The sequence below is a fragment of the Pan paniscus genome, chromosome 14, assembly GCF_029289425.2.
Source record: "Pan paniscus chromosome 14, NHGRI_mPanPan1-v2.0_pri, whole genome shotgun sequence".
In the NCBI taxonomy this organism is placed as follows: Eukaryota; Metazoa; Chordata; class Mammalia; order Primates; family Hominidae; genus Pan; species Pan paniscus.
In genome coordinates this window covers 43,740,357-43,758,029 of record NC_073263.2, presented here as the reverse complement: position 1 = coordinate 43,758,029, position 17,673 = coordinate 43,740,357, and positions in this window count along the sequence as shown.

The window sequence follows — 17,673 nt, the reverse complement described above, 5'->3', positions numbered from 1 at the left end:
CCTCCTCTCTGCATCCTCACATGTCAGGTAGAGAGAGAGAGACAGCAAGCTCTCTCGCGTCTCTTCTTATAAGGGCACGAACTTCATCACAAGGACCTTATCTAAACCAAAGGAACTTCCAAAGGCCCCGTCTCCAAATACCATCCCATTGGGGGTTGGGGCTTCAGCATATGAATTTTGGGGGAACATAATTCAGTGCACAGCAGATGTGGAAGCTGAGATCTACGGAGATCCTGTGGCTCATCTAAGCAGAGGGGGACTTGTTCCTAGGTCTGATAGCATCTAATCCAGGGCTCCTTGCCTTCTAATGCACAGCTTTGACCTCCAGAACCACCCTGGGTCCTGCCTCCTTAGTCTCTTTTGTCCTTGTGAGAGCTGGGTGGGTTTAAGAAAGTATTGGAAAAGGAGGCTGCCTTTCCCAAACATTATCAGGAGCAATATTAATAATTATATTAGACACAGCCCTCATTTATACACCCCTGACTCAAGTCAGTGCCGTTCTAAGTTCACATATAATATTTCATTTGCCCCTCACAATGATTCTAGGGAAATGTATTCTCTCTTTTCTACTTTACAGAGCGAGTACAGAGGCATCATGCAAGGTCACACAGCTGTAAGTGGCACAGCTGGGGACTAACCTGGGCTGTCTGGCTCCCGAGTTTATGTTCTTAATCAGTACCACCTTAGGGATGGGATGGTCAACAACACAATCAGGAGGTGGGTGAGGGTCAGCCCTCCCCTGAGCTGGGTGCACTGGAATACACCTACCATCCCCTGGTCAGGGCTCAGGCCAGCACATGGGGCTGATTTTGTGAAAAGTTGTAAGCATAAGCAAATAATGGGTGTTTGCCAAGTTCAAGACAGGCATAGAATTGAATCTTCTGTCTCTCCTAATGTCAAATAATGAAGTAGACAGTCGTATTCTTGGCATATTATGAATTTCTTGTTTTCTAGTTGGACAGAGATCAAGGGTCTCTTGGTTTAGAATCACAGGACCAAGGGAGAATGCAAGGCCTGTTAAGACCTTTTGGTGCCATTGGCCAGGACCACATGGAGCAGGGGGTCATTTTGGTATTAAACAGTGACTGCTGGTCTATCCTCTAGGGGGTGATAATCTCCCCTTCCTCTTCTTGATGGACATTTAGTCAATAGTCACCAAGGAGATTCAGCAATCTGGGTGTCCTACAGCCTAGATATGCTGTCCTGTGTTGTTGAGGTTTATGCCTGGACTTTGATTGATGCCAGCCCCTCCAAGGGCTCTTTCCACAGCTGTTGCTTCTGGTTGGATGGTGCACTCACTGTGCTCAGCACCTCAGGAAGGGATTGAGGGTTGTGAATAGTGGAGATGTGTAGGGAGAGTAGGGAATATGTTTTACTGCCAATATACAAGCAGTGTGTCAGATTTGGGAATTCTACTGGCAAGGGTTGAGTCTTTGCTTGTCACCGGGCTAAAAGTTGCTTCACCTTTCCAAACATCAGCTTCCTCACTTACAAAGTATAACCACTGCATTGCAAGTTGTTGTCTCGATTAATTGAAAATGCTTGCCATACAGTAGGGACTCAACCATGTTAGCTTCTCCCCCCAGATGCTAGGGGCTGTGTGCTTTCATGGAAAGAAATGCTTCTGCTAGACTTAATTGACATCATCTTTCTTTGGTGGGTCTTTTCTTTGCTTCTGACCACACGTCTTTTAAACTTGAGATGCTTTTATGCTTCCGTATAACGAGCAAAAGTCAGGCCAAGGAGGAAGCAAAACTAGGATTTATTGGCGGGGGTCATGGAATAGGGATGTTAGAGATTAGCAGAAAAGAACTGCAATGATTTAAAAAGGCAAAAAAAAAAAAAAAAAAGAGAGAATATCCTGGAAAGAAATAATTACATTTAAATTTATTTCATTGTCAAGTCTTAGAGTGCTTTTAAAATTATGGTTTTATGTCATGTTCTCAAGTGCAGCCTCAATGAAGAATCAGTCTCCCAGAAAGATTCAAACAGTTGAAATAGGGGAATTAGAAGATGAAGACCTTAAAAAAATCACCCACCAGCACGGGGATGAGGAGAGAGAAGCATCTTCACAGGCTCAGAATCCTATTTGATCCCAGATTCTTCCCCAAGTCAATATTCATTTAACACACTTGTCCCAGAGGACAAAGCTGGTTAACAGGAAATGTGCCCTTGAAGAGTTAAAAAATTATCTTACTCTTCTTCCCTGCAGATTTTAGTTTTCCCACTAACTGTTTAGTAGCAAGGAGCAACTGATGTGTTATGCTGTGTCTTTCCTATGGGAACACGCAGTTTGGTGGCAAAGAAACAGAGTAAAAAAAAAAAAAAAAGTCACCCAAGTGGAATTGACAAGGGTGAAGGGATTCTGATTGGCCAATGTAGAAGGTTAGAAAGTTATTCATGGAGACAAAGCACACAGATTTAATTTAATATTGATTTCAGCTTCAGGAGGAAAAAATTGCTCTTGCAGCTGAGCGTGGTGTCATGCAGAAATCTGTTTTTTCATTAGGAGCAGGACTCTCTTCTCCTCCCCATAGCCTCCCCACATGCATATCTCTTACACTGGTGGCATTTTGAGGGGCTGTTTTTTCACCCCAAGGGCAATGGAGGGCAGCACATATAGTGCATTCCATCCAAGTCACCCCTGGAGAGTGACCAGGAAATCCCACACAGAGCAATTCCCTGAATAAGATGTTTTGCTATCTTATAGCCTAGGTTTGTTAGGATTTTCTCTAACAAGCCTAGAGCCTGTTCTTAAAAATGACTTTTAATAACCATCACTCTGGTTTTGCCTCCTTGACACAAGGGGGTTTAAAAATAACCAGTGTTAGGATCAAACACCAGGTTCACTATCACTCTGGTACCCATTTCTGGTGCATGTTTTCCTTTTAAGCCATGAAGAAAATGACATCATTCAGGGCCCTAGCTGCTGTGTGTGGTGTCTTCCTGTATCTCCGAGCACAAACACTCACCCATTCATCCCCTGGCTGCCTGACCACCTGAAAACGTGACTGATACAGAAATAGTGCCAGGCAAGGAACAGGTGGGTGAGCTGAGCTTGGGGTCCTGCCAGCCCTCCCATCGTGGAATAAGAAATCTTGCAAATAAACACCGTATGATTTAATTGAATCTGAGCGAGAAGATAGGGTTTTTACAGAAACTAATTATGGCAGGCAGCTAGGCATATTAGTGCAGTAAATCTCACTGATGTCAAGCCCTGGAGCTGCTGCTGTGTGGTGTTATTTTCTCTCTTTCTCTCTCTCTCTTCCTTTGCTCCTCAGTTTCTTTCATTCAATCTCTCTCCACTTTCTTTCACCTCTCTGCCTTCTTCCTGGCATGCTTAGATTTCAAATGGGGGGACAGCACCCGTAGCCCACTGATTTCCCTGTATCAGGTCGATAAACATATATGGTTCTGTGTGTGTAAAAGTGTGTGCGTGTGGTTGTGTTTTGTCCTCTCTGCCTGTAATGGGAATGACAATTCAAGATAGAAATGGTATAATGAGTCATCTGTAGCAGGCAGGGGTAGGGGGAAGTGTTGGGTACAAAAATGATTCAGACAAACTCGCTGCCTTCTTATCATTGGTGGCATGGGGGCGGGGGCAATGGTTATGAAAAGGGGAAGAAGAAAGTTATGTAAACAGCTGTCTTGGAAACATCAGGCAGAATGAGGTACAGTCGCCATGAGACTGCAGAGAGAGGGGTTTTAATGTTGACTACAAGATCTGGATCTAGCGTCATTAAGCTCCTTTCCTTCAAGGCCGCTTTCTGTTTCACTTAGGAACAGAACACTTGACTAAGGACTATGAGTAAATAAACTCGTAAATACACTTTTTATTTCCTTAAAAAGTTTGGATGTAAGTGGCCCCGGAGTTTGTTGGCTGACTTGGTTATCTTTCCAGGCTTTCCCAGCCTCTCCATTGCCATGCTCCATGCTGCTGGCTTTTGTCCTCATGCTTCTTGGTTTTAGGGTGCCTATTGGTGGTTTCCGTCCTTGCATGAGCATCGTAAGGGCAAATCTTCTCTTTATTAGGCTCTAGATTTTTATTTTTTAAGAAACAAAAGTCTTTTCTAAAGCCCTCAATACTTTTTTTTTTATATTTCCCTCTCAGTCCATTTGGTCTACTATAACAAAATACTGTAGAGTGGGTAATTTATAAACAACAGAAATGTATTGGTAAGAAGGGAGGCTGGGAAATCTAAGATCAAGGAACCAGCAGATTTGGTGTGTGGTGAGGGTGCGTTTCCAGGTTCATAAATGGCGCCATCTTGCTGTGCCGTTACATGGTGGAAGGGGCAAGGTGGCTCTCTGGGGCCTCTTTTGTAAGGACACTAATCTCATTCGTGAGGGTTCCACGCTTATGACCTAATCACGTCCCAAAGGCCTCACCTTCTAATACCACCACCTTGGTGATAAGATTTCAACATATGAATTTTGGTTTGGACAAAAACTTTCAGTTCATAGCAGTAAGTATCTAGCAAAGGGGAATGAAAGAGAGCCATGATTCCTTTCTTAGGGATGGTTGCATTTTCACCCTATTAAAATTAAGATTCTCCCATATATACCATGTTTTGTCCTATACATACATATATACCTAGAATACAGTTTAGTTTATAAATTAGACACAGGAAGAGATTAACAACAACTAATAATAAAATAGAACAGTTACAACAATATGCCAGCCTCACTATTCTTGTACTTTGGGGCCATTATTAAGTAAAATAAAAGTTACTTGAATACAAGCACGGTGATGTGACATTGGATCTGATAACTGAGTGACTAATGGGTGGGTAGCATACATAGTGTGGATACACCCTGGACAAAATAGTGATTCACGTTCCTGGGGGGATGGAGCAGGATGGTGTGAGATTTCATCACGACACTCAGAGTGTCATGCGATTTAAAACTTATGAGTTATTTATTTCTGGAATTTTTCATTTAATATATTTGGACCATAGTTGACCATGGGTAACTAACATGCAAGAATAAAGGGAGACTACTGTATACCCATGCTCATGGAAGCATTATTCACAATAGCCAAAAAGTGGAAGCAAGCCAGGTGCCCATAAAGGAAGGAGCAGATAAACAAAATATGGTCTATACATACAATGAAACATTATTAAACCTTAGAAAGGGAGGGAATTCTGACACATGCTACAACATGAATAAATTTTAAGGACATTATACTAAGTGAAATCAGTCTGTTACAAAAAGAAAAATGCTGTACGATTCCGCTTACATGAGGTACATAGTCACACTCATAGAGACAGAAAGTAAAATGGTGCATTCCAGGGGCTGGAGATATAGGGGAAATGAGGAGTTATTGTTTAATGAACACAAGGTTTCAGTTTTGTGAGACTCAAATTGAGTTCTAGAGATGGGTGTTGGGACAAATAAATGAACAAAAGTGAAAAAAAATTGAGATTCTGTGAGAAAGGGGGAAGGAGACTGGGAATGGCAGTTGAGTTGGCCAACCAATGGCGTCTGTCACACTTCCACGAGCATGTTTGAGAAAGTGGGTATTTGTCTCCCATCAGCTGCTGGGCTACACTCTCCACCCCCACCCCCAGCAGATGCTCCTCTCATAAGTGCCCTTCACAGCCACTGGCTTTGCAGTGGGTCACCACGAGAATCCTTCAACGGCAGTTCCCTTGACACAGTATTGCTTCCTCCACACAAGACTCCACGTAAGATTTCAGATCAGACAGACCTGGGTTCCAGTCTTGCCCCAGACTTACCACTCATTAGCACTGTGGCCTTGGGCAAGCTACTTACCTGCTCAGGCAGTAAAAATGCACATAATAATTTGGATCTCATTGAGTTATTGTGAGGATTAAATAATGAATGTAAACTGCTTAGCACTGTGCCTGACCCAGAGGGGTGCTCAGTGAATGGCAGTTTTCTCTCGTAGCTGATATTTGTTGAGCACTTATTATATGCCTGGCACAGTAGGTGTTTCACACAAAGTAACTCATTTAATCTTCAAAACAACTCAGTGAGGCCCTTCACAGCTGAAGGAATGAAAAGTAAATTTCTCCAAGATTCCAGAGAGTGTCAGAGGCAGAATTAAGATAGAATCCAGGCTGGTGGTTCAAAGCCTGGCACTTAACCATGGTGTGATACTTCCTCCCACACGTGATATTTCCTCCTGGAAATGGGCACATGCCCAGCTAGGACAAAGCTTCCCATTCGGCAGTAGACATTAGACAGCAGGCAGCCTGAATGAACCACAAGCCGTGTGGACGTGGAGAAGGGTAAGCTCCTCAAGGGGGTGAGGGCTGTGTCCTGTCTGAGAAGGGGACACAGCAGGAGAACAGGGTCCCGCGGGGAATAAGGGGCAGCAGTGCTCAGCACCCCAGTCTTTACCCCATGGCAGGACTTCCTTCTGTGGGGCTAGTTAGCCCCACTGCAGGGCTAACCACCCACTGTGAGGTTGGCCACTCTCATGGTGCCTTAGAGCATCGGGCTCCTTAGGCAAGGAGGCTGCTGGCTTCAGAGAATCAGCAATCAGAAGCCTCCGGCTCCCAACAAAGATCCCGAGAAGTAGATTATTTTCCAGTGGGAACCACTGAGATATCAAAATCATCAGTGTTAGACTCCAGCAGCATGACATCATTTGATATTCTCCCTGGAGTACAGTTTTTCTGATGGATATGAGACAAAATGGTATTTCATGGAGCTTAGGCCACTCTTCCTCTTGCTTCTGAAAAGCCTACACAGGGCATATTCACTGATTCCAACCAAAGGACACAGGCGGCAGTTTCAAAACTGTGGTGCCCCATGGAGCTCGTAGGCTGAAGCACCTTTTGGTCTGACATCCCAGAAAGCCAGTGAGAGGAAGCAACAGGATGGAAAATGAATTCCCTGCTTTGCTGGCTGTCCTAAGTTTCAGGAATTTCAATTTGGCTTTTGGATGGTGCTATTTCTTTCCTAAAGAAACCATGCATTCTGAACACCAGCGCCTACATTAATATACATGCTGTGAAAAGAGACAAATCAATCACAACCAGGCTGGAAAGGTCTTGTATGAGCATTTAACATTCTTTAGATTTTTAAATTCTTTAATGGGATTACGCCAGAACCCATGAGGTAGGATGGGGGATGGTGGGATGATGCAGGTAATTTAACAACGGTACTTGGAAGGGAGAAACTCCTCGGCACACTCCCTCACCCCTTTTGTTGTTTTGCTGCCTCTGGATTTTGTCAATAACATAAAATTGGGTACTACAAGAAGACTTTCCCCCTCATTGAGTTAAAGGTGAGCACTCGCAAAAACAGACCAGAAAGTTTAGACAGCTCAGTGGCCATCGGCCTGCCTCAAAATGTAGGCTCTGCATTGCATATATGAACGGCATGTGGAATTTTTATATGCCAGGCATTGAATCAGGTGCTTACTTAGGCCTATCTGAGCATTGCTGAACTCTAGTTAATGGCAAGTTTGCCATTTAAAAAGTGATTTATCTTGCATGACTTCACAATAACTTTGGATGGAACTAGGATAAGGAAGACTTCATTGTTATCCCAATTTTACAGGAAAAACCTGGGCTCAGAACAACTAAATGACTTGTGGTAGGGGTAGGATTCTGCCTCCTGTCTCTGGAATGCAAATCCTACCAGACCACAGTGCATTTCTATTAATGATTGGAAACTCTCCTTCAGCCTGTCAAAGATGTAGGGACGCGTGCATTCCCAATGTATCAGGAAGGTGTTGTCCAGCAGGAACAAGGATGGAGACGTGAATGGTTTGAGTCACAAACTTGCTGCCTCCATAGGGTCCGGGTTGCCCTTAGATTCACTGGGATTTGGGAATATGGTAGCTTATTAGGAGGGTTGGAGTAGGTTCATATTCTAGAATCATAGCCATAGAATTTGAAAACTGGAAGGAACTTCAGACGTTTCCCAGGCTAGCTATCACAAAGGCAGGAAATGAGACTCAGAGGTTAATTGACTGACCCAAGGCCACACAGCTAGTATAGAGCGAGCACCTGAGCTCAGATAAATCTTCAGGTGCCTGGTCCAGGGCACTTTTCTCTATTCCTCACTGCCTCATGTATTGGTTTCTTTCTGCTGGCTGTCATTTGTGGGCCAATGAAATGATTGAAAGAGGCAATAGGACACGGTGGTTAGGAGCATGGCCTTTGGAGTAGGCAAGACCCAAATTTGCATTCTATCTCAGTTGTACAATCGCTGTGGACCAAGTGGCATGTTGAAGGCAGGAAGAAGCAGAGTGGTAGAGTCGGGCCAGCCAACGCTGTCCTTTTTCCTCAAGAAGGGAAAATTCATTCTGGAAGCTGCACACAGGAGTCTTCTGCTTATATTCCAGAATGGGGTACACTGCCCTTGCGTTGTGCTGAACCCCTGTTAACCTCAATAGGGAAGGCACCAGTTTCAAGAAGGCCGAAGAAGAGACCTAGAGCCAGCAGACGAGACATAGGGTTTGATTAAGGGCTCACATACAGGGGAGGGAATCCAGTGGCAGCAGGCTGGAGGGGAGAACCACCTTCCGTATTGGAAGAGTCCAGTGGCAGTGGACTGGACAGCATAACTGCACAGTCCAGTGGTGGCAGTCTGGGCAGGAAAACTGCAACCACTTGCAAACAGCATATGGTTCACATGGCATTTTCAGTTAACACCCTCCCACCAATGACCTCCACCTGGTAACTTTCATTTAGCCCAAAATGCAGGACCTCAATCACCTGCATGGCCCATGTTCCATGGGACAGGCCGAGGGCTCAGAAGTTTATCATAGACAAGGAATGAATCTCTGGGTTGGCCACTCCCAGATTCCCTAGCACAAAACACACATTCAGATGCATCTGCCAAATGGGGTCATTCCAAGAATGTGCTTAAATTATTGCTATTAGGTGCCTACACCTTGCTTAGCTGCAAGGGAAAATGCATCATTAAACTCAGGCCTCTGTAGTAGGCAGCAATGGAGTAGAAGGAGTTGGAACCCATCGTATAGGGGTCAGCCAAGTGTCTGCCTCAGATCACGCTCTGAACTTCAGGAAGTAGGAGGATGGGCTGTAGTCCATAGCTTAGCCCTATATGTTGGAAATGGTAATCCAGAGAGGCAGGATGGTAGTGAGAGGCGCAGGATTGAGTTCCTAAAAGCCTGACGGGATTCTTCCTTCCACCTGACCATTCTGTCTTCATTTCCCAGGACCACCTGTGGAATAACAATAATAGTCTTTCTCTGGGAGCAAGTTAAGGCTTTGGGGAAGAGAAAATGAGGTCATGGTTATTGAAATATAAAAACTTTCCTGAAATACAAAATTTTCTACTACCACCCAAATATCACCCCGGGGGTTTCCTACTCCTTAAGAACCAGATAAAATGAGCTCAAGTCTTTATTTCTTGGTGCTCTTAAAGCTGTCTCCAGAATGTCTTCATAGAAGAAGGAGGTTTGTGTTCTCATAGCCACCCCAGCATGCAGTTCCATTTGGGCTGCCTGTGAGTTCAGTCCCTGTTTTCCCCCAGTTGACCCAGACATGGATCTCAGGGTTGTTCTTTTTTAATTTCCACCAACCTCTCTCCAAGTTCTGGGTATGTGCATTTTACTAAGAAATGAGTCTAGGGCTGGGCCAGCTGACATCAAAGTCAAGGTAAATTCAATGGAGGAAAGCAAACCGGATGCACCATTGTTCTTTAGATAGCGTAGTTAGATCTTTTAATTGTATTTTCCCTTTCTGGGCAGGCTGAGTCCATTTTACAAAGACTCTGTGTCATTGTGTGATGCTGAGTTCTCAGAGCAGAGTGGGTGTTTAATAAATTAGATAAGAACAAGGAGGACGCTCTTCAGTCTGGAAGCAACCACTCAAATATTTGAGACCTTTTGAGAAAGTTTGGGGAATACGAAGAACAACCTCTTTTGGTAAACCAGGGTTTAAAATGGCATTTTCTTCTTGAAGCTTTCACTTTCTCATGTGAAAATGTTTCTTATTGTTATCTTGGTGAAGGGAATAGTTTTCACTGTGGAACTCTAGTCACCTCCCATGGGTCAGTGGGATTTTGCTCTCTGTGTGCATATATATACATATATATATGTATTTAAACATTTGCCTGTAACTTATCTCTTCCTACCACCCCAGCCACTTACCAGTATTCTTTGCAGGCTCTTTGTGCTGCATTCCTGAGTTTGCCTTGGAGAAAGCAGTTCCAGGATCTTAGGCCATAAGTAAGGACATTGAATGTTTTTTTCTTTTCCAGTGAGGAATTTCTCTGGGTCCAGAACGTGCCCATGTCCTTACTGTGGCTCAGTTTCCTTTGGTGAAGAGTGGAATTGTCAATATTCCGATGGCTTAATGCCCTGAAGACTCTCTGATGGGCAATTTTCAGGCAGTTTGTATAGGAAACACGGCCTGGCAATGGCCTCAGGAAGCCTGGCTGTGATTTCCAAAGATGCTGTGATCAGATCGAACATGGAGATAATTTCACTGCTGATGGAATAGAGAAAATATCTTTCTAGGACCAGAATGGGAAAGGAACTTGTGTCAGACCACTCTAGGTGATGGGTCAGATTATTTAATAGATCTATCAGCTCATCACTGAAGGCCCTGATAGATTTTAGCTGTATTTCTTTGTCAGGGCAAAGGATGAGGGAGGCTGGCTGGGAGGAGCTTAAATACTTTCACCTATGTTAATGTTTCCTCCTTCTGTGCTGAAATGTAAGACCCCCTCCTTGGAGGAATCAGAAGTGGAAGCAATAGTTAGGTTTGATAGCTCATCACTCTGCAGGTGGGAGCAGAGGCGACAGGGAGAAATCAAGTTGGGCCATGAGGAGATGAGAAGAAATTTATTCAAGATGTTTATTACCATGTGTGGAACTGATTTCCAGAAAGTTGCTTTGCATGATCTTCTTGAAGGGTATGTTAAACAACTGCTTTATTCAAATAATGCCCCCAAGTAATTTCCATCAGTGGGTGATGAGAAACTGAGCTTTGCATGACATTCTTCCTCTAAAAGAAAGAACCTACTCCAAACCTATTTTCTGATGAAGAAACTGAAGTTTAAGAAGACATTTGTGTTGGGCATGGTGGTTCACACCAGTAATCCCAGCAGTTTGGGAGGCCAAGGCAGAGGATTGCTTGAGGACAGGAGCTCAAGACCAGCCTTGGCAACATGGTGAGACTCCATCTCTCTCTCTCTACACACACACACACACACACACTCACACACACACAGACACATACGCACACACTAGCTGGGCATGGTGGTATGCACCTGTAGTCCCAGCTACTTGAGAGGCTGAGGTGGAAGGATCACTTGAACCCAGGAGTTCGAGGCTGCAGTCAGCTATGATCTCACTACTGTGCTCCAGCCTCCATGACAGGGCGAGACTCCATCTTGAAAAAATAAAAAATATAAAAAAGAAGACATTTGTTGATACAACAGAACAAGAGCTGAGAGAACCACTTAAATCATGTTAAGACAATTATTGTTCTCCTCCCTCAGTGGCTGGGGTTGGGGGGACCTTGAGGGTGGGTGACAGAGCCAGGCTGATTGTCTCGTTTTGGTGTCTCACTGAGTGGCCTAGGCCAAACTGTCACTGTAGCAGAATAGATGTCCCTAACAGTCCAATTTTTCCAGATGAATTTCTTCCCATTCCAACCACATGTACTATTTATTATATCATTCTCCAAATAGGGCATTTTCTTTGCTGTTTTTGTGCCTTTGCTTATTCTCTCTGCCTGCAATTCCCTTCCTCATTTTCTCCTCTGGGTAAGCCCCTATTCGAGACCCTTGTCAGAGGACACCCCATCTAGGGAGCCTTTGTTGATGCCTTAGCCACTTCCCAATGTCTTCATCATAGCCCCACAGAGTTCACCACCCTGAGAATTGCCAATATCTGATCGGGTGTCTCCATCTCTCCCTGTCCTATGTGCACAGCCTGAGGATAGTGACCTGGTCCTTTTCCTCTCTGTAGACTTGTGCCTCAAAAGTGCCTGACACCAAAAATGTTTGTTGGATTCATTATTCCATCACTCAATCCCGCCATTCCCAAAGCTGGGAAAAAGCACCAGTGGCATAACAACTCCCAGAGAAACCTGGATCAATTCACTCTCATGCTTAGCCTCTTGAGAGGGTTGCAAGGAGTTCACTCAAGCAAACCCGAAGCTGCTGAGTGTGCTTAAGGAGAGCTCAGGTGGCTGGAATTTTATGTTCAGATTGTACTCTATTGACTATCAACATGTACCAGCCCTTCCCAGCCACCATCTCATTGAACTATCACAACAGCACTGTGAAATAGGTGCTACTCTCCTTCCTTTACATTTGAGGAACTGAGGGAAAGTGAGATAATGAACTTGGCTCAGGTATGTCATAGAGCTCCTGAATCCTACTGCTGAATATAGATCTGGCCTGGGACATCGTATTTATTTATTTATTTATTTTTTGTATTTTTTAGTGGAGATGGGGTTTCACCGTGTTAGCCAGGATGGTCTCGATCTCCTGACGTTGTGATCCACCCACCTCGGCCTCCCAAAGTGCTGGGATTACAGGCATGAGCCACCGCGCCCGGCCGTATTTATAGTAATAAATATTTGTACACAGGCTCCCCAAAATGGCAAAGCTAGATATGGCCCTTGGTCAACTGAAGGCTACAGTGGTGCTATTGACTGTTGAGTTGTACTGCCCTTTAATGCATCCACCATGGCACACCATAAGTGGTATGGAGACGGCAGGTGGAGAAGGCTGGGCAGTGGTGACTCTGCTGGGGCTAAGCCTTGTTTTCACCTCCAGGCTTAGAGTAAGACTCCTAAATGGGGTTAGGCTTGGAGGCGTGGACTGAGGTTGAGTGTTCAGGCAATCTATTTGGAAAGACACCCAAGGACCTCCCAGGACAAGGGTATCTGTAATGTCTACAAGCAGCAGTGTCATTGTTGAAGACAGTTTTGATGGGCTACACACACACACACAGACACACACACACACACACAGACACATTTCCCCAAACAATTGCTTGTTGGAGACCAGGCAAGTATCAAGGGGAAAGGTCCTGTGTAGGGCCTGACAAGAGGCAGCACAGCTGACTCCAAAACAACACCAGTAGGAGGAAGCCCCTGGGGCCAAATGCTGGGCTCCTGCCCTGTGTTTACTGAGAGTTCTGAGCAGGAGTTTGGGGTGGGAGGGGAGGCTTCTAGCTGTTCTTCACCACCCCTAGGCCGTGGTCAGAGCCTGGGATTTGTCTGGGCTTTGCAACCCCAGAGGGTTTTGCTGCTTTCTCCAGACCAGAGCTGCCAGGAGGCCCCAGAAAATGCTTGAGAACAAAGAGGCAATAAACACATGCTGAAACCTTTTACCAGCTGGCTCTGTCCCAAACCAAATGAGAAATGAATTTCTGGAGTAAGAAAGAGAGAGAGTCTTAAAGTTAACCGGAAAGAAAAACCCTGTTTTAGCTGGGAATGTTCAGTTGGGATTATGCAAAGTTGTCAAATCAATACAGCAAATCTAATTTCTGCAAATGGATCCCCCGAAAAAGTTGACCTAATAAGCTATTAAATCTTAGCACCTGATGTTTTCGTAAGTACTAACATTACTGGGGGGAAAGACAAAGTGTTCGTTCATCCTGAGAATTTTTGTTTTGTTTACATTTATTTATTTATTGAAACAAGTTCTTGCTCTGTCACCCAGGCTGGAGTGCAGTGGCATGATCATGGCCCACTGCAGTCTCGACCTCCTGGGCTCAAGTGATCCTTCTATCTCAGCCTCCTGAGTAGCTGGGACTGCAGGCTTGCATCACCACGTCCAGCTCATTTAAAAATAATTTCTTTTTGTAGAGAAGGGATCTCACTGTGTTACCCAGGCTGGTCTTGAACTGCTGGGCTCAAGCAATTCTTCTACCTAGGCCTCTCAAAGTTCTGGGATTACAGGTGTGAGCCACTGTGGCCAGCTGAGAATGTGTTTTTGAATAGGGAAGGCCAGCATTATCATCATCATCCTTTACTAAGTATCATTTATAATTGAGGCAATCTACTGGAAGCTTACAGATAGTATCCATAATTTTTATAACAGCATTGCTGGGTTGCTATCCTTGCCCACATTTTACAGAACAAAGTTGTGTTCAGATTACATAAGCAACTTGTTGAAGGTCATGTGGCTGGAATTTGACTTCATCTTTCAGATTCCAAAATCCATGCTATTTCTGCAGCTCTTCTCTGTATGCAAATATTTATTATTACAAATGCAATGTCCCAAGCCGGATTCAGCAGTAGAATATGAGAATGACTGTTTTCTCAATGTATTGGTTTTTAATAGAGAACTTTAGGTGGGTGTGCGGTTACTGGATTCCATTGCTGGTTCTTAATGACTTTTTCTGTTCTCTTTGGTAAAATAAATATGAGGCTATGTGCCCTTACACCCTATTTTATAAGACTTGGTGAATTCATGTCTGTAAGTTGTTTCTGATACCTTAGAAACAGGTATTCACACATTTTGCTAGTTGTCGTTTTGATTGTTTGCTCAGTTTTTGATTAAAGCTAGACCATATGTACTTTGTTTTTCATTGAGCTGAAGCTTTTGGAGGGGTCTAGGCGAGACGCCTTATCTGTGAGCCGGTATGAGCTTTAGGGATGGTGTGATTCACCGCCTGAAGAGGTTGGCCTGGCTCACCACCTGGAAACCTCTTGGAGGCTTTCTTCCAAGAAGGGGCTTGATACTACAGAGTCATCAGGGTGTCTAGGACGTTACACGTTCCATTCTTGTAGGAAGGAGATCAACCAGGGAAAGTGTCCAGATATAATGTGGCTCTTTTGGTATCACGGATGAGTCTGAACACTTCATATAAAACCGTGATAATAAAACCAAGCACCTTATACACATCTGGCCTTTTAAGAAAACAAGTCAAACCAAGCAACAAACAACCACCAAAAATCCTTTCAGGACTTTTTTTTTTTTTTTTTTTTGGAGATGGAATCACGCTCTGGCTGGAGAGCAGTGGCGTGATCTCGGCTCACTGCAACCTCTGCCTCCCAGGTTCAAGGAATTCTCCTGCCTCAGCCTCCCAAGTAGCTGGGACTATAGGCGCATGCTGCCACGCATGGCAAATTTTTTGTATTTTAGTAGAGATGGGGTTTCACCATGTTGCCCAGGCTGGCCTCGGACTCCTGACCTCAGGCAATCCACCCGCCTTGGCCTCCCAAAGTGCTGGGATTACAGGCATGAGCCACCGTGCCCGGCCTCTTTCAGGACTTTTCTAACATGATTATTTGAGTGAAATAATTTTCAGGTATATATGTTACATCGCTGAATATCTATCTGCCAATCCTCTGTGAGGACATAGAAAAAGCACAATCTCTATGGAGCCCAAAATAGGTAACATTAACTAACACTGCTTTAAAGACATTTACACAAACCAACAATTCTTACGACAATCCTATTAATATAGCCTTTTCTGGATGAGGAAACTCAGCAAAGAGATGGTAAATAACTCGCACATGAGACAGTTCCCAGCCTCCACTGTTCATACTTGGTTCATGTATGATTCATTTATTGGTTCAATAAATATTTATTGGCTGCTCTGTCTAGGTGCTGTTCTAGGCACTGGCTGTGCAGCAGTGAACAGACCCATGGCAAATCCCTGAACACATGGAGCTTACGTTTGAGTGGGAGGCGACTCTCAGAATGCAAATGTTATATGTAGTGTGACATCAATGCCTTCTCTATCAGTCCCTTTTGCATTACTATAAAGAAATACCTGAGACTGGGCAATTTATAAAGAAAAGAGGCTTATTTGGCTTATGGTTCTGCAGGCTGTACAAGCATGGCACCCCCATCTGCTTGGCTTCTGGTGAGGTCTCAGGGAGCTTTTACTCATAGCAGAAGGTGAAGGGGGAGCGGGCATGTCACATGGCGAAGGAGGGAGCAAGAGAGAAGAGGAGGAGGTGTCAAGCACTTTAAACAACCAACTCTGACATGAACTAATAGAGAACTCACTTATCACCAAGGGGATGGCACCAAGCCATTCATGATGGATCTGCCCCCATGACCCGAACACCTCCTACTAGGCCCCACCTCCAACATTTGGAATTACATTTCAGTATGAAACTTGGAGGGAGACACACATCTAAACTATATCACCTTCTGAAGCACCTAGCTGGCAAAGGCTGTTTTTTGTTGTTTTTTTTTTTTTTTTGCAGTGGGTGTGTGCTTTAGTGAGTTAATTTTACACCATTGAGTTCCATAGTAACAGACATTGGGTTGCTGTCTTATACCTCACGTGCATCCATGTGAGGGGGTGTTTGAGAACTGTGGGTTCTTTTTAAAGATTATGAAACGATCGGTCCCTTGCTAATTAAGACGTTTTGCCGGGGCAAAAACTGTATTTCATTTGGTGCAGGGGAGGGTCTCAGCAAGGAAGAAAGCCGGAAGCTGAGCTCTCAGTGTGGACTTTTTGGTTCAGTCCTTCTGTCCACACTGCAGGCTGCTTTGCTTCTCTTGGATTTGTGCTGCTTAGGTATGAGCTGCATTCAATGGAGGATGAGAAACGTGCGGAGGCTGGCTCTCTAAGCATCCAAACACCTCTCTCCCTTTGATGTTAGCTCCCAGCACTTCTTGCCATCATAGCAACAAAGACCACGGGCTCCTTTTCTTTTCTTTCTTTCTTTTTTTTTTTTGAGGCGGAGTCTCCCTCTGTTGCCTGGCTGGAGTGCAGTGGCACGATCTCGGCTCACCACAACCTCTGTCTCCTGGGTTCAAGCGATTCTCCTGCCTCAGCCTCCCAAGTAGCTAGAATTACACGTGCCCACTACCACATCTGGCTAATTTTTGTGTGTTTAGTAGAGATGGGGTTTCACCATGTTGGCCAGGCTGGTCTCGAGTTCCTGACTTCAAGTGATCTGCTGCCTCGGCCTCCCAAAGTGCTGGGATTACAGGCGTGAGCCACTGCACCCGGTCCATGGGCACCTTTTCTTATGCCCACCTTCTGAAATAACTGGCTTACTTAAAGGCTTGCCAAATGTAGAATGGATAAGTGAAAACATCCCAAGACCAAGACTCATGATAACTAGTTTCTGGTCTTAACTCTAAGAATAAGTAGCTGGAAACTTGGTCAGCACTCAGGGTTTCTGGGCCTCCATATCCTTGTTTTTGAGATGAGAAAGTAAAATCTCAGGTCCCTTCAAACTCAGACCACTGCATATTGTCTCTGCTCCAGGAATTCTTATTTGTAATAATAATAGCTTGTAACTTACCTTGTACTTCTGCCTCATAGTGAATCCTAAATGGTAAACCACAAACGGAATCAACCCTGACTTCCTATAGAGCGCCAAGGAGCTGAGAGGTCTCTCTGTCAGGAAAGAGGAAAATTCTATTATTGTTATTGTTACGATTATCAATCATTTATTGGACACCTTGGAATATTCCAGGCACTGTGCTAAATGCTTTATGTATATTATTTCCTTTGATGTTTCAACAATACTGTGGTTTGGTACTTTAATTTTCCTCATTTTATAAACAAGTAAACCAAAGGTCAGAAAGGTTAATCAACTTATCCAGGCTCACATGCTAACAAGTGGTAGAGAGGGATCAAAACCAGGTTTATGTGGTTTCAAAATCTGTGTTTCAGACAAGATAGGTCAAATAGGTATTTACTTTGCACCCAAATGGCATATGTGTGTGTGTGTGTGTGTGTGTGTGTGTGTGCAGGTATATGAAGGTGTTGCTGTCTTGCTGTGA